Source organism: Panthera onca, chromosome B3 (genome assembly GCF_046562875.1).
Source record: "Panthera onca isolate mPanOnc1 chromosome B3, mPanOnc1 haplotype 2, whole genome shotgun sequence".
Classification (NCBI taxonomy): Eukaryota; Metazoa; Chordata; class Mammalia; order Carnivora; family Felidae; genus Panthera; species Panthera onca.
The window spans coordinates 123,813,694-123,833,865 of record NC_138344.1 but is presented as its reverse complement, the minus strand read 5'-3'; positions in this window follow the sequence as shown (position 1 = coordinate 123,833,865).

Genomic DNA, 20,172 nt, shown 5'->3' with positions numbered 1-20,172 from the left:
TTTTTATGTTTTAAACGTCATTGCTAAGAGTGTATTAAAGCCTGAAATTATGGAACCATTTTGACCAAAATCTTCATTAGGTGGCTTTAACAAAAGCTGCAATCATGTTGGACCATTAGCAACAAATACTTTGTGTATAACTAAGTGTATGCAGAATTCCAATCTTTTGAAGTCATCTCTGTTTTTGAAAATCCAGATTCAGTAAATTTATTGGTTCAGCAGTATAATCCATCACCTGGGATGTTACAGTATCTACGATTACTTCAGTGACCATGGAACAACTAATGAAAACAAAAATAAGCTGAAAATAATTCATGTATGCATGATGTTTGATTTTAAAATCTGATGCTAGCCCATTTGAAACACACACAGCATTCATCCAACAAATATTTTGAGTGCTTACTATGTGTAAGGTGGGCCTTGGAGACACAGTAATAAATCATTCTTACCAGAGCCCCCAGGACCTTTCATTTTAATAGAAAAGTAAGCCATCAATAAATAACCAAGATAGACACAAACAAAAATGCTCTTAAGAGTTCAAAGAAATGAGAGATGAATTCCAGCTCTAAGGGATTAAATAAGCCTTCTAAGAAGAAATCGTTTTGGGGCCAGGTCTTAAAAAATGGGACCTTTGTAACTTATGGAACGGGTAGGAGTTTAGACTTAGGGCAGGCTTAGTTATGGTAGGGCAGCATTTGGAAGGAAATATTCTGATTTCAAACAGATGAATGAGATATAGTGATGTTTGACCATTTTAAATGTTCATGATGGCTAGGATTTTTTGTTTGTTTTTAGTGTTTGTTTATTTCTTTCTTTAGAGAGAACTTGTGTGCAAGTGGAGGAAGGGCAGAAAGGCAGGGAGACCAGATCTGCAGGGGACTCTGTGCTGATGCCAGAGAGCCTGATGTGGGACTTGAACCCATGTACTGTGAGATCATAACCTGAACCTAAGTCGAAAGCTTAACCAACTAAGCCACCCAGGCACCCCATAATGGCTAGCTATTTTTTTACCTACCCTTTCCCTTAGTCATCTATTATTTTCTAACTAGCTTGTGATTTTTTAAAAATCTACTTAACTTTAGATTTTCCTTTGCTAGCCCCTTGCATAGCTGTGGTTGTTAAAGGGTAAGTGATCTACGAGCAAATCCCAGTCACAGGAGGAAAAAGGAATAATTTTGGGGGATCATCGTTAATGTTTAGCAAGCCCTTTCTAATACAAAACCTTTTAAAATCTTTATTGCCTGTCAAGGAGACAATGCAATAGTTTTGTTTTTTATTTCAGCATCTCCTCCTCTGTAATTACACTCCTGTATGTTCTGGCAATGTGGCATAATGGACACATGTACTGAAATTCTGTTCATCTGGATACAAATTCTGATTTTGCTGTGTACTGGCTATATCTTTAGTCTTATATTTCCTCAGTTTGCAAAAATGGAGTTATTTCTGTAAACTGTTCAGGCTTGTGGAGATAATAAAACAGGTCAAAGGAGTTAAGGTATCTTAACTAGCTTGCACAGGACTTCACCCGTATGTGCCACTGTGCCTTCTTTCTCATTGCCTTTGTCACACCCTCTTCCCTCAGCCTTGTATGCCATCCTTTGCTTCCCTGACCTCTTTTCTGTTTGTCAAATCCTATTCATTATTCAAGACCAACTCTATCTTCTATGGGTCCTTCCCTAAATGCCTTGCAGTGATAACTATTTAAACTTTACTTTGTGCTCCAGCAACACGTGGACTGAACTTCCATTTAGCACTTAGAGTGAAGTCACATTGCTCAGGGCATCAGTTAAAATATCCAACTCAAGGCACTTGGCAATGGTGCTATTACATCATCTATATTAACAGGCAATGAATGCAATGAAACCCAAAAGAATCAATGTCTATTGGTGAATCTCTTGGAAAGAACGTATGAATAGATTTAAGAGTTCTCTGTCATGACTAAGATGTGTTCCCCCTGTTCAAGTGGTCAGGCAAGTTGCTGGTGATACCAGTATCAAGGACGATATTGAGAATTAATTTGGACTTTGAAGAAACACTGGACAATAAACAGATTAAAAAAAAGATCTTACATGTGCAGAACTAGACTTTATGGGCACTTGGAAGTCCTGAGGGTAATTTTGACAGTATACAACTTTTGTCTTATGCATTCCCTTTGGAACCAAATGTTGTAAGACATGTCTTCTTTGTATTTCCTTCTTTCATATTTCTTTATCTCTTTTTAAAACTACATTGTAACCTCTTGAGGATCAGAATTATACCTGGAATGTAACACATGTTTAATGAATATTTAACAAAATTAAAATTGAAATAAAGTGGTAGCAGATTAAGACAGAAAGAGATCACCAGGGAGCCTGGCACATGGTAAGTGTTTTGAACAATCATAGCTAATCTTTAACTAAATGTATTACTTACATTGTGTCCTTTAATCCAGTCCTATTTGATAAAAACAGCTATGACTCCTACCTTACAGAGGAAGAAACTTAGGTTTAGAGAGAGGTTAAGTAACTTGCCTGAGATCAATCTCTGGCAAGTGGCAGAGATAGGTTTCAAATGTAAATCTAAAACTGAATCCAATGTCCACAATCCTGAATCTTCAGCCACATTCTTCTCCCAAAGTCCATTCTTACTTTCTCTTTCTTCTAACGTAGAAGACTGGATGATCCTTCCTGTACAGTGACAGGCTAACTAACAATAATTATTTTCTTTTACTGTTTATTAAAATAAGCCAACTAAAGTAGACATGGAGCTACTAGAATTTGAAAGACAGACTCTATGAGGCACAATTGCTGTCTTCATCAATGTTGGAAAAATCATGTTCTCCATAGGAATAAATCACATCTAAAGGTATGCTTAGGACCCTGTTAAGGTTGGTGTGCTGTCGGTCCTTCTAGAGAGGTTTAGGGAAGAATCAACGAAGAGCAGATTTTGTTTCCTCATGGATTTATGAGGATAGCTCTTATTTTACTGTAAAATTATCTCCACTTTCAACATTTTATGATTCACATAAGGTTAGCTTGGTGGAGTAAAAGCATAGAGATTTCAAGAAGAAATGGTTTTGACAATGGCTCCTCTAGCCGAGTTAGAGTTTTTCCTGTTTCTACAACATCTGAATAGACACATAGAATGCTCTCTTGTGAAAGAGACTGGGGAAGTGCTTTACTCAAAGAGAGATAGAAGGTGAAAGGGAGAAAGAGAGGACCAACAGAGTCTGGCTCCTTTGAAAATAACTCTTTAAACAGAGGTTTTTGCCCAGGAAAATGTTGGCTTTGGCTGCTCTCTAGTGGTGGGCAGTGGTCACTGTCAGCAATTCTTTCTACAGGGATTCCAAGTTGAAGGTCAAGATGGAAAGATCCAAGCATTTGTTTGGACTATTAGAGCTAGGTTGTGAAGGAAGGGTGCGCGCGCGCGCACACACACACACACACACACACACACACACACACACACACCTACTTGCATGCAAACCTCTAGCAGTCCTGGAGCAGAAGTTATGAGAGTAGCTTTCTCTGAGTGGGAAGTGAGAAAGGAGATAGAAACAGGGAGTTTTCTATAGAAGCTAGGGAAAGGTGGGGAGGAGAAAGGAATGCCATGTGTACAGCCTTGAACTTCGGACCACTGTGTCCACCTTCCTATTTGTGTAACTATGGGAAGTAGCCATAAGAGGACTCTGCTTCCTTACTGATGTCCAATCTGAGTTTAGATGCTAGTAGCTTCCAAAATTGGCATTGTGGAGTGTTAGCTGGTGCTTAACAGCTGACTTCTTGTACTGCCTTCCAGAGAAGGAGGAGAGAATGGGAACATAGCTCTTGCTACTTGCTCTACCCTCATTGTGAAGGGCATGCATAGACTCTTCCTGTTCTTTGTTCCACTCTGTATTAACCAGCAAAAGTGGGGAGAGGACAGGACGTGGTGGGTATCCGCTGTCACTTACTCATTTTCCTCTATATCCAATTTTATGGAGAACTAAACTGATGTATTGTTTCATAAGCACTTGGAGAAAAGGTCATTAAGTAACCAGGTTTTGTGTTTTGTTTTGTTCTGTTTTGTTCCGGTCCACAGTCAACTTATAACCTGTGTTTGGTCCTGCCTCTGTACTGATTTTCTATGAACATTTCTGGGGGCACTTTATCCCTTCAGATCTCAGTTACTACATCTATGAAATGGTAGTGGTAGTGGAGGGATGTTGGTTGATATTCTAGGCTCCTCTGATCTCTGATATCATGTTGAAAGATACATGTTGAAAATAACCAAGAAAGCATCCAGGGTTATATGAAAAACCATGTGAGTTGCAGCCAGCTGAGCAGTAATTCATACAGAAGAAGACTCAACACAGAAGGATACCAGGCAAGCAAATAGTGGTGACCTAAAAGGCATGTCTTTTCAGAAGGGTAGCAATAAGATCATAACCCTCATCAGAATGAAGATTCTATACAAAAGCCCCCTTGGTTCTTCAATTTTCTAGATCTGTTTTCTTTGTGTTTGTGTCTCTATATGTAAAGCAAAGTGGAGAATTAAAGCAATTATTTGGATAATTCAAGCAGAAAGAAAGTCCACAACACCTACATATGCTGCAATTATCTAGACATTTCAGGCAGAAGTGGAGCTTGAGCCCAAATTATCAGGATAGTGCTTCAATTCTTCTGAAAAACAGCAATGCTAATTGCATGACACATTCAATGTAGTATCACAGAGGAGAGACGAGAGAACAAAATCCTCACTTGACATGACTAAAAAGGAGAGCAAGGAGTAAAAATATTCCCCATCACTTAAAATTTGGTAGAAAAGATAAAGGTAGTGAAATGACTAGTGCTAAAATGGGTTGTGGAGTACAATAGAAGGCTTTTATAAATACGCCTGGGGAAATAGAGAGATGAGGGAAATTAAGGCTGCTAATCAGAGAGGATGGGTATGAAATTGATGATGATTCTAAAATGGCCGAGAGAGTGAACTTATTCTTTGAATCTAGTTTTAACAGGAAAAATGAAGCAAACAAATTTGGACTATCAGGATATAATGAAAACCTTGCCAAATAGCTATTGGCAACAATCAGGTGAGGGAATACAGAACTCAGAAAATTTGCACATTTATAAATCAGCTAGACAGGCACCTGAGATTATTAAGGGAATTGGCTGATACAACGTACTCACTAAATAGCTCACACTTACTTTAAAAAAAGAAAAAAAAAAACCCAATTATATAGCTGGGAAGATAGTAAATGTTCTTGAAAAGGATATCACAGAGTTCTCTTCTTGAAAGTTGTATCATTTCCTGAAAGAGCATTCCTACAAATCTGAGTGGTAAACACAAGATAGATAAAATACCATTTATTTATATTTAAACCATAACTCCCCTTATGATTAATCCAGGTGAAGGGTTAATAATAATAACGATGATGATGATAATAATAGTAGAAATAAGTAAAATAATAACAATAAAAATAAGGAAAACCGAATTAAGACAGAACATGAGTGACCTGGATGTCTTATAATCAATCAACATTAGAATCTAGGAGGCCAATGCCTTGTCAGACAAAAGACTGGAAGAATTTCACAATGTGATGTAATGGAAAGAGCATTTTTTTTTTAAATTAGCTGTGTGACCCCAATCAATTTACTTAACCTCTCTGTGTCTTAGTGGTGGTACCTTTTGATAGGTCATGAAATTCCCTATATTCCTGTGGTTCAAAGGAGCATGCAATATGGGTACAATATCTAAAATTGTTATGTCCCTTTGTAAATATTACTTCCCTTATCTTTCCATTAAAAATCACCTGCCTTGGTTTTTAGTAGGTGAAATTTAGAGATTTTCTGTAGGGTCTCCAGTTAATTGTAGAAAGGCACTTTAGAAATAATTTTAGCCAAATATCTTACTTTGTAGATGAAGAAATTGAGGCTAAGGGATACTTTATGGCCTATTGAAAGTCATGCTGACAGTTCATTTCATTTGGGGCCAGGACACAGGATCCAGATTCTCATTCTCAAACTTCTTTTCTCTTGTTATGGTCCAGTGACAATGACATCGCAGAGAGGGAGGAGATCCTAAGGAGAAAGAACTTTTCAGAGAATAACTTCTTCATAATATGGAGTACTCTGAAACATATAAGAGAGGGCAAAGATGAAAAGGTAATTTGGAGCCCTGGGAACTCCAGGAATGATTTTTGGTTTTAATATTATTGGTACACCAACAAAATTTATTCAGAATCACAAAATTTGAGGGTGGAGAAGAAATGTAGAGATTATTTAACACTGCTGTTATTTCCAGAAGGCCTTTACTAATAATCCATGCAAAGGGAATTGACTATCCCACCTGTGGTGAAAAGCTTATTACCTCTCAAGACAAGCCATTCCATCTTTGGGCAACTCTGTTTATATAAATCTCTTCTTTTCGACTAGAAAAACCTTTCTGCTTAGCTAAATGCTTTAACTTCTGACCATTGGTTTTATTTTAATCTCTGTGGTTACCTAACCAATCTAAAGTTTTCCCATACGACTGCCTGTCAAATCCTTGGAGACACTTATCATATTGTCCCTAATGTTACTTCTCTAACTTAATTATTCTTAATTCCTCAGATGATTTGGTTTCAGTTATCATTATTCTGGTTGCTCTCTTGAAGTACAGAGCTCCAAACTGAATATAGCCTTCCTGGTATAATATAGTCAGTGAACATACTAGAACATCCACATTGGTCATCAATTGCATTCTGCTTGAGCTGATATGACCCAAGATGCCATGAGTTTTCCAGAGGGACTGCAATATAACACCCATCTTGTGAAATGAAAAATGGATTGTATTTACATGGGCCTAGGAGACACTGCATATGCCTTCTCCTATTAGAGATTACCCATGAACAAGAGAATTTTAAAGACTGGGAAATTCTACACTTAAAAAAAAAGATCTAAATTTGTTTAGCACGGTATTTCCTAAACATATTTGGTAACAGAATTTTTTTTGGTTTTATTTTTTTGTACAATAACATTGGAAAAGTTTTTTTTTCTTTTTTAACTTTTAACATGGAAAATTCCAAACCTATGCAAAAGAAGCAATAATCAAATAATGAATTCTATGTATCCATAATTTAGATATAATTATGACCAGTTTGTGACCAATTTTGTTCAAATATACCTCCATTCACTTATCCTTCTCCTGGGTTACTAAAGCAAGTTCCCAGTAAACATAGCATTTCATCTTTAAATATTTCAGTAGCTTGATCTAGTAAGTTATTGGTACTCTGTTTTTACACAAAATTAAATTGCTATTATTGCAGTAAAAAGCCAGAAATTCCTCAATATCATCAAATGTTCAGTGTTTACATTTCTCTAAGTATAATTTTTTTGTCAATTTGTTGTTGAATCAGAATGTCAATAAGGTTCAGCCTATACATTGTGATTAGTTGATAAATTTCTTTAAATGTACAGTTGCAGACTGTGATGTAGAGATAAAACCAAGATGGTGACATAGGAGTCTCCTGAACTTCCCTCCTCCCATGGACACAATGAATATAATCAACATATGAGACAATTCTGAGAGGAATCTAGAATCAAGTTGGCTGCACATGAAGTGACTGACAAGATATCCACATTAAAATCCATAGAGAAAGGACCTATGGAATAGGAGAAACTGTCTGCAAACCACATCTCCAAAGAAGGGTTAAAGCTGAAATATATAAGGAACTCATTAAATCAATAGGAAAAACTCAATCAATCAATTAAAACAAGTTAACTTGGGAAAAGAACATGAATAAAAATTTTCCTAGAGAAAATATACAAATTACAAACGGCCAACAGACAAAAGAAGCTCAACATGACTAATCATGGGAGAAATGCAGATCAAAACAATAAGATATCACCTCACACCTGTTAGAATATCTATTATGAGAAAGACAAGAAGTAACAAATGTTGGCATGGATGTGAAGGAAAGGGAACATGTGCACTGTTGGTGGGAATGTAAACTGGTATAGCCACTGTGGAAACAGTATGAAGGTTCCTTAAGAAATTAAAAATTAAAAAAAAAAAAAATAAAGCAAAAAGGGGCGCCTAGGTGGCACAGTCGGTTAAGCGTCCGACTTCAGCCAGGTCACGATCTCGCGGTCCGTGAGTTCGAGCCCCGCATCGGGCTCTGGGCTGATGGCTCGGAGCCTGGAGCCTGTTTCCGATTCTGTGTCTCCCTCTCTCTCTGCCCCTCCCCCGTTCATGCTCTGTCTCTCTCTGTCCCAAAAATAAATAAAAAACGTTGAAAAAAAAAATTAAAAAAAAAAAAGAAATTAAAAATAGAACTACTAGTTCTACTTTTGATCCAGCAATCCTACTTCAGGGTGTATATCCAATGGAAACAAAATCATTATCATAAAGAGGTATCTGTGCTCCCATGTTTATTGCAGCATTATTTACAATAGCCAAGATATGGAAACAACCTAAATGTCCATTGATGGATGAATATAGTAAAGAAAATGTGGCATATATATATATATATATATATATAGTGTGTGTGTGTGTGTGTGTGTGTGTGTGTGTGTGTGTGTGCGTAATGTTATTCAGCCTCAAAACAGAAGGAAATTTGCCATTTGCAACAATACGGATGAATCTGTGGGGTATTATGCTAGGTGAAATATACCAGAAGGAAGAAGATAGGTGCTACATGGTATCACTTATATGTGAAATATTTAATTATTAAGTTATTTATTTACATCCAAGTTAGTTAGTATATAGTGCCACCATGATGTCATGAGTAGATTCCACTGATTCATCCCCTATATATAACACCCAGTGCTCATTCCAACAGGTGTCTTCCTTAATGCCACTTACCCATGTAGCCCATCCCCCTGCCCACAACCCCTCCAGCAACCCTCAGTTTGTTCCCTGTACGTAAGAGTCTCATGTTTTGTCCCCATCCTTGTTTTTATATTAGTTTCGCTTTCTTTCCTTATGTTCGTATGTTTTGTATCTTAAAGTCCTTATATGAGTGAAGTCATATGATATTTGTCTTTCTCTGATTGACTAATTTCACTTAGCATAATACCTTCTAGTTTTATCCACATAGTTGCAAATGGCAAGATTTCATTCTTTTTGATTGCCAGGTAATACTCCATTGTGTGTGTATGTATGTATGTATGTATATATACATGTGTGTGTGTGTGTGTGTGTATATATATATATATATATATATATATATATATATCACCTCTTCTTTATCCATTCATCTGTCGATGGACATTTGGGCTCTTTCCATACTTGGCTATTGTTGATAGCACTGCTATAAATTGGGATGCATATGCCCCTTTGAAACAGCACACCTGTATCCCTTGGATAAATACCTAGTAGTGTAATTGCTGGGACATAAGGTAGTTCTATTTTTAATTTTTTGAGGAACCTCCATATTGTTTTCCAGAGTGGTTGCACCAGTTTGCATTCCCACCAGCAGTGCAAAAGAGATTATCTTTCTCCGTATCCTCGCCAACATCTGTTGTTGGCTGAGTTGTTAATTTTAGACATTCTGACTGGTGTGAGGTGGTATCTCATTTTAGTTTTAATTTGTATTTCCCTGATGATGAGTGATGTTGAACATCTTTACATGAGTCTATTGTCCATCTGGATGTCGTCTTTGGAAAAGTGTCTATTTATACCTTTTGCCCATTTCTTTGCTGAATTGTTTGTTTTTTTGGGGGGGGGGCTGGGTCTGATAAGTTCTTTATGGATTTTGTATACTAACCCGTTATCTGATATGTCATTTGCAAATATCTTCTCCTATTCTGTATGTTGCCTTTTAGTGTTGCTGATTGTTTCCTTCATCTGTTCAGCAGCTTTTTATCTTCATGAGGCCCCAATATTTCATTTTTGCTTTTGTTTCCCTTGCCTTTGGAGATGTGTTGAGTAAGATGTTGCTGCAGACAAGGTCACAGAAGTTTTTGCCTGCTTTCTCCTCGAGGATTTTGATGGCTTCCTGTCTTATATTGAGGTCTTTCATCCATTTTGAATTTATTTTTGTGTATGGTGTAAGAAAGTGGTCCAGGTTCATTCTTCTGCATGTCGCAGTCCAGTTTTCCCAGCACCACTTGCTGAAGAGACTGTCTTTATTCCATTGAATATTCTTTCCTGCTTTGTCAAAGATTAGTTGGCCATACGTTTGTGGGTCCATTTCTGGGTTCTGGATTCCTTAGTGCCCTTAGTGCCCCTTACCCATTTAGCCTATCCCCCCTCCCACAACTCCTCCAGTAACCCTCAGTTTGTTCTCCATATTTATGAGTCTCTTCTGTGATGTCCCCCTCCCTGTTTTTATATTATTTTTGTTTCCCTTCCCTTATGTTCATCTGTTTTGTCTCTTAAAGTCCTCATATGATTGAAGTCATGTGATTTTTGTCTTTCTCTGACTAATTTCACTTAGCATAATACTCTCCAGTTCCATCCACGTAGTTGCAAATGACAAGATTTCATTCTTTTTTTTTTTTTTTTTTTTAATTTTTTTTTCAACGTTTTTTATTTATTTTGGGGACAGAGAGAGACAGAGCATGAACGGGGGAGGGGCAGAGATAGAGGGAGACACAGAATCGGAAACAGGCTCCAGGCTCCGAGCCATCAGCCCAGAGCCTGACGCGGGGCTCGAACTCACGGACCGCGAGATCGTGACCTGGCTGAAGTCGGACGCTTAACCGACTGCGCCACCCAGGAGCCCCATGATTTCATTCTTTTTGATTGCTGAGTAATACTCCATTGTATATATACCACATTTTCTTTATCCATTCATCCATCAATGGACATTTGGGCTCTTTCCATACTTTGGCTATTGTTGGTAGTGCCACTATAAACATGGGGGTGCATGTGTCCCTTCAAAACAGCACATCTGTATCCCTGGGATAAATGCGTAGTGGTGCAATTGCTGGGTCATAGGGTAGTTCTATTTTTAGTTTTTTTGAGAAACCTCCATACTGTTTTTCAGAGTGGCTGCACCAGCTTGCATTCCCACCAACAATTCAAAAGAGATCCTCTTTCTCCATATCCTCGCCAACAACTGTTGTTGCCTGAGTTGTTAATGTTAGCCATTCTGAAGGTGTAAGGTGGTATCTCATTGTGGTTTTGATTTGTATTTCCCTGATGATGAGTGATGTTGAGCATTTTTTCATGTGTTGGTTGGCCCTCTGGATGTCTTCTTTGGAGAAGTGTCTATTCATGTCTTTTGTCCATTTCTTCACTGGATTCATTGTTTTTTGGGTGTTGAGTTTGATAAGTTCTTTGTAGATTTTGGATATGTCTGATATTATCTGATATGTCATTTGCAAATATCTCCTCCTATTCTGTCTGTTGCCTTTTAGTTTTGCTGATTGTTTCCTTCTCTGTGCAGAAGGTTTTTTTTTTTTTTTTTTTTTTTTTTTTTTTTTTTGATGAGGTCCCAGTAGTTCATTTTGCTTTTGTTTCCCTTGCCTCCAGAGACGTGTTGAGTAAGAAGTTGCTGCGGCCAAGATCAGAGAGGTTTTTGCCTGCTTTCTCCTTGAGGATTTTGGATGGCTTCCTGTCTTGCATTGAGGTCTTTCATCCATTTTGACTTTATTTTTGTCTATGGTGTAAGAAAGTGGCCCAGTTTCATTCTTCTGCGTGTCACTGTCCAGTTTTCCCAGCACCACTTGCTGAAGAGACTGTCTTTATTCCATTGAATATTCTTTCCTGCTTTGTCAAAGATTAGTTGGCCATACGTTTGTGGGTCCATTTCTGGGTTCTCTATTCTGTTCCATTGATCTGAGTGTCTGTTCTTGTGCCAGTGCCATACTGTCTTGATTATTACTTTGTAATATACCTTGAAGTCCAGGATTGTGATGCCTCCAGCTTTGGTTTTCTTTTTCAGGATTGCTTTGGCTACTCAGGGTCTTTTCTGGTTCCATACAAAATTTAGGATTGTTTGTTCTAGCTCTGTGAAGAATGCCATTGTTATTTTGATAGGGATTGCATTGAATATGTAGATTGCTTTGGGTAGTTATAGACATTTTAATATTTTCTCTTCTAATCCATGAACATGGAATGTTTTTCCATTTCTTTGTGTCTTCTTCAATTTCTTTCATAAGCTTTCTATAGTTTTCAGCGTATAGATTTTTCATCCCTTTGGTTAGGTTTTTTTTCCTAGGTATTTTATTGGTTTGGGTGCAATTGTAAATGGTATGGACTGCTTGATTTCTCTTTCTGGTGCTTCATTATTGGTGTACAGGATTTCAACTGATTTCTGTGCACTGATTTTATATCCTGGGATTTTGCTGAATTCATGGATCAGTTCTAGCAGTTTTTTGGTGGAATCTTCTGGGTTTTCCATATAGAGTGTCATGTCATCTGCGAAGAGTGAAAGTTTGACTTCCTCCTGTCTGATTTGGATGCCTTTTATTCCTTTGTGTTGTCTGATTGCTGAGGGTATGGCTTCCAATACTATGTTGAATAACAGTGGCAAGAGTGAACATCCCTGTCTTGTTCCTGACCTTGGGGGGAAAGCTCTCAGTCTTTCCCCATTGAGGATAATATTAGCAGTGGGCCTTTCATCTATGGCTTTTATGATCTTGAGATATGATCCTTCTGTCCCTACATTCTTGAAGGTTTTTATCAAGAAACGATACTGTATTTTGTCAAATGCCTTCTCTGCATCTATTTAGAGAATCATGTGGTTCTTGTCCTTACTTTTATTGATGTGATGTATCACATTGTTTATCAGATATTGAACCAGCCCTGCATCCCAGGTATAAATCCCACTTGGTCATGATGAATATTTCTTTTAATGTATTGTTGGATCCAGTTGACTAGTATCTTGAGGATTTTTGCATCTATGTTCATCAGGGAAATTGGTCTATAGTTCTCCTTTTTAGTGGGATCTCTGTCTGGTTTTGGAATCAAGGTAATGCTGGCTTCATAGAATGAGTTTGGAAGTTTTCCTTCCATTTCTATTTTTTGGAACAGCTTCAAAAGAATAGGTATTAACTCTTCTTTAAATGTTTCACAGAATTCCCCTGGAAAGCCATCCGGCCCTGGACTCTTGGTTTTTTTGGGAGATTTTTGATTGCTTAATCTATTTCTTTGCTACTTATGGGTCTGTTCAAATTTTCTATTTCTTCCTGTTTCAGTTTTGGTAGTTTATATGTTTCTAGGAATTTGTCCATTTCTTCCAGAGTGCCTAATTTATTGGCATATAATTGCTTATAATATTCTCTTATTATTGTTTTTATTTCTGCTGTGTTGGTTGTGATGTCTCCTCTTTTATTCTTGATTTTATTTATTTGGGTCCTTTCCTTTTTCTTTTTGATAAAGCTGGCTAGTGCTTTATCAATTTTGCTAATTCCTTCAAAGAAAAATTTTCTTGTTTCATTGATCTGTTCTACTGTTTTGTTTTTTGGTTTTGATAGCATTGATTTCTGCTCCAATTTTTGTTATTTCCCATCTTCTGCTGGTTTGGGGTTTTATTTGCCATTCTTTTTCCAGCTCTTTAAGGAGTAAGGTTAGGTTGTGTATTTTGAGAACTTTGTTCTTTCTTTAGGAAGTCCTGGATTGCTATATACTTCCCTCTTATGACCACTTTTGCTGCATTGCAGAGGTTTGGGGATGTGGTGTTATCATTTTCATTAGTCTGTATGTACTTTTTAATTTCCTCTTTAACTTCTTGGTTAGCCTATTCATTCTTTAGTAGAATGTTCTTTAGTCTCCAAGTATTTGTTATCTTTCCATATTTTTTCTGGTGGTTGATTTCGAGTTTCATAGGTTGTGCTCTGAAAATATGCACAGTATGATCTCGATCTTTTTGTACTTGTTGAGGGCTAATTTGTGTCCTTGTATGTGATCTATTCTGGAGAACGTTCTATGTACACTCAAGAAGAATGTGTATTCTGGTACTTTAGGATGAAATGTTCTGAATATATCTGTTAAGTCCATCCAGTCCAGTGTGTCATTCAAAGCCATTGTTTCTTTGTTGATTTTCTGTTTAGATGATCTGTCCATTGCCGTAGGTGGGATGTTGAAGTCCCCTACTATTATGGTATTATTATCAATGAGTTTCTTTATGTTTGGGATTAATTGATTTATAATTTGGGTCCTTCCATGTTTGGAGCATAAATGTTTATAATTGTTAGATCTTTTTGGTGGATAGACCACTTAATTATGATATAATGCCTTTCTTCATCTCATGTTACAGTCTTTATTTTAAAATCTAGATTTTCTGATATAAGTATGGTTACTCTAGCATTCCTTTGGCTACTATCAGCATGATAAATCATTCTCCATCCACTTACTTCCAATTGGAAGATGTCTTTAGTTCTAAAATGGTTCTCTTGTAAACAGCATATAGATGGATCTGTTTTTTTTTTTTATTCCTTCTGTTACCCTGCTTCTTTTGATTGGAGCATTTAGTCCATTGACATTTAGAGTGAGTACTGAAAGATATGAATTTATTGCCATTATGTTGCCTGTAGAGTTGAAGTTCCTGGTGGTGTTCTCTGCTCCTTTCTAGTCTTTGTTGCTTTTGGTCTTTTTTGGTTTTTGTGGGTTTTTTTGTCTTTTCTCCCCCTCAGAGAGTCCCCCTTAAAATTCTTTGCATGGCTGGTTTAGTGGTCACGAACTCCTTAGTTTTTGTTTGTCTGGGAAACTTTATCTCTCCTATTTTGAATGATAGCCTTGCTGGATAAAGAATTCTTCATTGCATATTTTTCCATTTCTGCACATTGAATATATTCTACCACTCCTTTCTGGCCTGCCAAGTTTCTGTGGATAGGTCTGCTGCCAACCAGATGTGTCTTCCCTTGTAGATTAAGAACTTTTTTCCCCCTTGCTGCTTTCATGATTCTTTTCTTGCCTGAGTGTTTTGTGAATTTGATTATGATATGCCTTGTCGATGGTTGGTTTTTGTTTAAGCTAATGGGAGTCCTCTGTGCTTCCTGGATTTTGATGTCTGTGTCCTTCCCCAGGTTAGATAAGTTTTCTGCTATGATTTACTCACGTAAGCCTTCTACCCCTTTTTCTCCCTTTTCATCTTCTGGGACCCCTAACACCCCTTCTGGATGTTATTCCTTTTTAATGAGTCACTGATTTCTCTAATCCTTATATCATGTTCTTTTGCCTTAGTCTCCCTCTTTTTTTCTGCTTCATTATTCTCCATAAGTTTGTCCTCTATATTGCTGAATCACTGCTCTGCTTCTTCGATCCTTGCCACTGTGGCATCCATTTGAGATTTCATCTCAGTTATAGCATTTTTTATCTCATTTTGACTAGATTTTACTTCTTTTATTTCTGTAGAAAAGGATTCTATGCTGTTTTCAACCCCAGTTAGTATTCTTATTATCATGATTCTAAATTCTGGTTCAAACATCTTGCTTGTATCTGTGTTGATTAAGTCCCTGGCTGTCATTTCTTCCTGTTCATTCTTTTGGGGTGAATTCCTTCATTTCATTATTTTGAAGAAAGAAAAATAATTAATAAAATAAAATAATTAAAATTTAAAAATTTAAAACCACACAAAAAAAATCAAATAAAGGACGCTAGATCCTACGTGTGTTTTTGTACTGTTTGTTTAAAACGCTTGATAGAATAGATAAAAACGAGAAAGAAAAGAAAAGAAAAAAAGGAAAACTTTTGAAAATTTAAAAATATGAACTCAGTAATATAGAATTAAATGAAATGATGAAAGTAAAATAGAATTTTAAAAATTTACAAAAAAGTAAAAAATATACTAGAAAAAAATAAAGAAAAATGTTTTTTATAAAAATGGAAAATAAAAATAAATTTTTTCTCTTTCTGTATTCAAGAATAAGAAAAGAAAAAAAATTGAATAGATGGACCAGTGAACAGAATGAAATACGATTAAAATTATATCCACTTTCCCCTAGAAGTCAAACTATGAAGCACTTTATAATCCACAAACTAAGTAGGCAGAGAGACCTGTGGTGTTCCTCTAGAGCTCGGCTGGCCCAGTTGGGTGGGGCTTGGAGTAACGGCTCCATTCTCCACTAGATGGGGCTGCTTTGTTTACTGGGGTGGAATGTTTTGGCACATGTAGGTGTGTATATGCACATGCGTGTGAGGGATGAAAATGGTGTCACCCAGTTTCCCAGTCTCTAGCATCAGAACTCTTTGCCCTCACTGACCAGCAATCAAGCACCCCTCCTTTGTCTCTGGCTTTTCTCCACTCCCCACTTCTACACCGTCCATGACCAAGTTGTCAGCCTGCCAGGCAGAAGTCCCTCTCAAGTTTTATCTCAGATGGGCCTGTGTTTCCAAACCTCTCACTTCTGAGGACCCTGCAGTTTGGACATGCTCAGACCCTCCGGGGGAGGGTCTCACTGACCAATGTCCACGTGCCGGCCTGCCCCCAGGAACGTTCATGCAACCATGCTGCTGCACATGATCAGAGACTATGGCCGGATGCCAGTCCACCCCAGAAAAAAGTTCACACATTCATGTGGCAGCAGCATCTCAGGGATTATGGTAAATCACACCACACACCTGGCACCAGGCTTCACCCTTAATGTCCTTGTTCCAACACCAGCGAATGCAGCTGTTCTCTGGGGTCCACTAGGACTTGGGGTGGCCACACAGCCTCTATTAAATGTCCTTCCAGCAGAGGAACTGCCTTTCCTCGTGTGGCCTGAGGACCCTTAGGACATCGCTGTCTGCTCCTGGGGATTTGCCCCTCCCACCAGATCACTGCCAGGTATTGAGCTGCAGAGTTGCAGACTCTGCCTTCTCCCTGTTTATAAAGTCTTAAAGGAATTTAAACCCTCTCTTTTCTCCTTTCTCTTTTCTCCCTTTTTTGTTCAGTCCATTCTTTCTTTTTCTCTCCAGCTGCTTTCAGGGGGAATGCTTTTCCTGTACTCTCCCCCATATCCATCCTCTCTCCACAAACAAAAACAGCTGCCTACCCTCCGCGGCTTCTCTCTCCCCCAGTTCACCTCTGCGCCACATACCTGCTGAGTTCTGTGGTTCAGGTTGTGCAGATTGTTTTGTTAATCCTCAAATCAGTTTTCTAAGTGTGCAAGATGGTTTGGTGGTGTTCTGACTCCATTTCAGAGATGGGAGAGGAAAAAAAATTCCATGCTGCTCTTCCACCTCAGTCCCCCCTTCTATGTGGTATCTTAAACAAAAGTCAAACTCATAGAAACAGAGAGTAAAAAAATGGTTGCCGGAGCTCAGATATTTGGAAAATAGGGAGATTTTGGTAAAGGGTACAAACTTTCCATTGTAAGATAAGCAGGGTCTGAGGATCTGATGTATAACATGATATATTTGATAGTACTGTATTATATAATTGAAATTAATTACTAGGTGAATAGAACTTAAGTGTTCTCAACAAAATAATAATACTACTAATAAAAAGATAAATATGTGAGGTAATGGATGTGATAATTAACTCAGTGGTTGGGATCCTTTCACAGAATATACATAAATCAAACAACTATGCTCTACATCTTAAATATATTACACCTTCAGCGTGCCTGGGTGGCTCAGTCGATTGAGCACCCAGCTTTGGCTCAGGTCATGATTTCACATCTTGTGGGTTTGAGCCCCGCATTGGGCTCTGTGCTGACAGCTCGGAACCTGGAGCCTGCTTCAGATTCTGTGTCCCCCTCTCTCCACTCCACCCCTGCTTGTGCTGTCTCTCTGTCTTTCAAAAATGAATAAACATAAACAAATTTTTTTTAACATATTACACTTTCATTTGTGAAAACAAGAATAATGCTTGAATCACATTCATGACATAAAAAATAGGGATAAATATGTAGTTGCTGTTTCACCTCTTCTTGATTAAATGAATGGATGAATAACTAAGTTTTGATGCTGTGTGGAGTAAACCATGTTGTTTCCAAGAGGCTGCATTTGGCTAATTGTATCCCTGTGGTGCCTGCCTGCTTCATTTCCTAAAGTTTGGTAGTAGGTCTAAAGGCCTGGGGGTTTTTGTTTTTCTGTTGAGGAGTTATGAATTCAAAGTTCACAATTCCTCTTGAGAGAAAGCCTAGTAGACTTTGATAACTTCCTTGTTCTTTGATATGATGACATGTTCTAGGCTCGGCATTCACAGTTCCTCTCTAGACCTGGAAACTTCTATCTTCCTGGGAAGATTTTATTCCCTTTGGTGGCTGCTACGGGTGCTCAGCACCACTGCACTTGCCATTGTTTTTAGTCTGCTACAGTGGAAAGAGATAAAAATATGCTTTGAATTTTTGTTATAACTTTATTAATGTGTAAAGGACAATACATTCCAAGTATTTAAAAAGTACACCATGATCAGTTTTGACATATGGAAGCACCTGCAAAACTGTAATTGAGTTTTAATTACCCCTCCAAACATTTCCTCATGCCTATTTGTAATCCATCCGTCCTTCCACTTCGTTCCCTAAGCAACCACTGACCTGCTTACCGACCAGAAATTAGTTTGCATTTTCTAGAATTTTATATGAATGAAATCATATCTTACATACTCTTTTGTCAAATTTCTTTTACTTGGTGTAATTATTTTGAGATTTATCCATGTTCTTGTGTAATATAATAGTTTCTTTCTATTGGTGGGTAGTATTCCATTGCATGGTTATACCACATCTGTTATTCATTCACCCATTGATGGACATTTTGGGTAGTTCCAATTTGGGACTATTAAAAATAAGGCTGCTATAAGCATTTGCCTAATGGTTTTTGGGTGAATATATTTTTTATTTCTGTTGGGTAAATTCTTAGCAGCAGAACGCTTTGGCCATATGATAATTATGTTTAAATTCTTAAGAAGCTGTCAAACCATTTTCTAAAGTCATACCATTTTACATTTCCTCCAACAGTGTTAGTTCTAGATTATATTGTGGTTTTAATTTGTGTTTCTCTAATTACTAATGATTTTGAGCCTCTTCCTTGTACGTTTTTTGTCACTTGGCTATCTTCTCTGTGAAGTGCCTTTTTAAAATTTTTTGTTTATATTTCTATTACATTTTTTAACTAATTATTGAGTTATGAGAATTCTTCATATATTCTTATTACAAATATTTTCTTTGCATACCACAAGATTGTAAAACTCTTTTTTGTTTTCTTCTAGAAGTTTCATAATTTTATATTTTTGGTTTTAGATCTATAATCAATTTCAAATTAATTTTTGTGCATCATGTAGGATAAGAGTTAATATTCATTTTTTATTATTTAAATATTTAGTTTATCCAACATCATTTGTTGAAAGTTCCTTTCCCTGTAAATTGTTGCTTCTGTTGAAACTCAATTGTTTATATTTGTGGGCATTCTATTTTTGACTCTATTCTGTTTCAGAGATCTATGGGTTTCTCTTTTTAACCAATGCTTAACTATGTTGATTAGCAACTATGTATTTAAGTCTTAGAATCAGATACTTTGAGTCCTCCAATTTTGTTCTTCTTAAAAACTGTTTTAGGTGGTGCCTGGGTGGCTCGGTTGGTTAAGGAACCACCTTCAACTCAGGCCATGATCTCCCTCACTCCACAGGTTTGAGCACCACATGGGCTCTGTGCTGACAGCTCAGAGACTGGAACCTGCTTCTGATTCTGGGTCTCCCTCTCTCTCTGCCCCTTCCGTTTCTGTTCTCTCTCTCAAAAATAAATAAACATTTAAAAAAACTGCTTTGGTTATTCTATGTCCTTTAAATTTCTACCTAAGGTTTAGAATCAGTTTGGCAGTTGCTAAAGTGCCTGTTGGAATTTGTATTAAGAATGAATTAAATTAATAGGTCATTTGGGGGCAAATTGCCACCTTAATATTGAGTCTTATAATCAATCCATGAAGATGACATATCTCTGTATTTATTTAGGTCATCTTTAATTTTTCTCAGTAATGTTGTACAGCTTTCAGTGTAGAGGTCTTAAGTGTCTTTTGCAATTTATTTGTAAGTATCATATTTTATGGCACTATAAAAAACAAGTTTTAATATTTTAAATTTAATTTTTATGATATTTAAAAAGCATAATTGCTTTTTGTATATTAAACTTGTATCCTATAACATTGCTAGATTTATTCTAGCAGTTGTTTTAGACATTTCCTGTGATTTTCTATGTGAACAAACATTTCTTTTGTAAATAGGAACAAATTGGTTTCCTCTTATATTTATGCCTCTTTTCTTAACCTTATTGCAGTAGCTCAGCCCTCCAGCAGAATGTTGAGCAGAACTGATGAAAGTGGGAACTCTTGCCTTGTTCCTGATCTCAAGGGGAAAAAATTCAG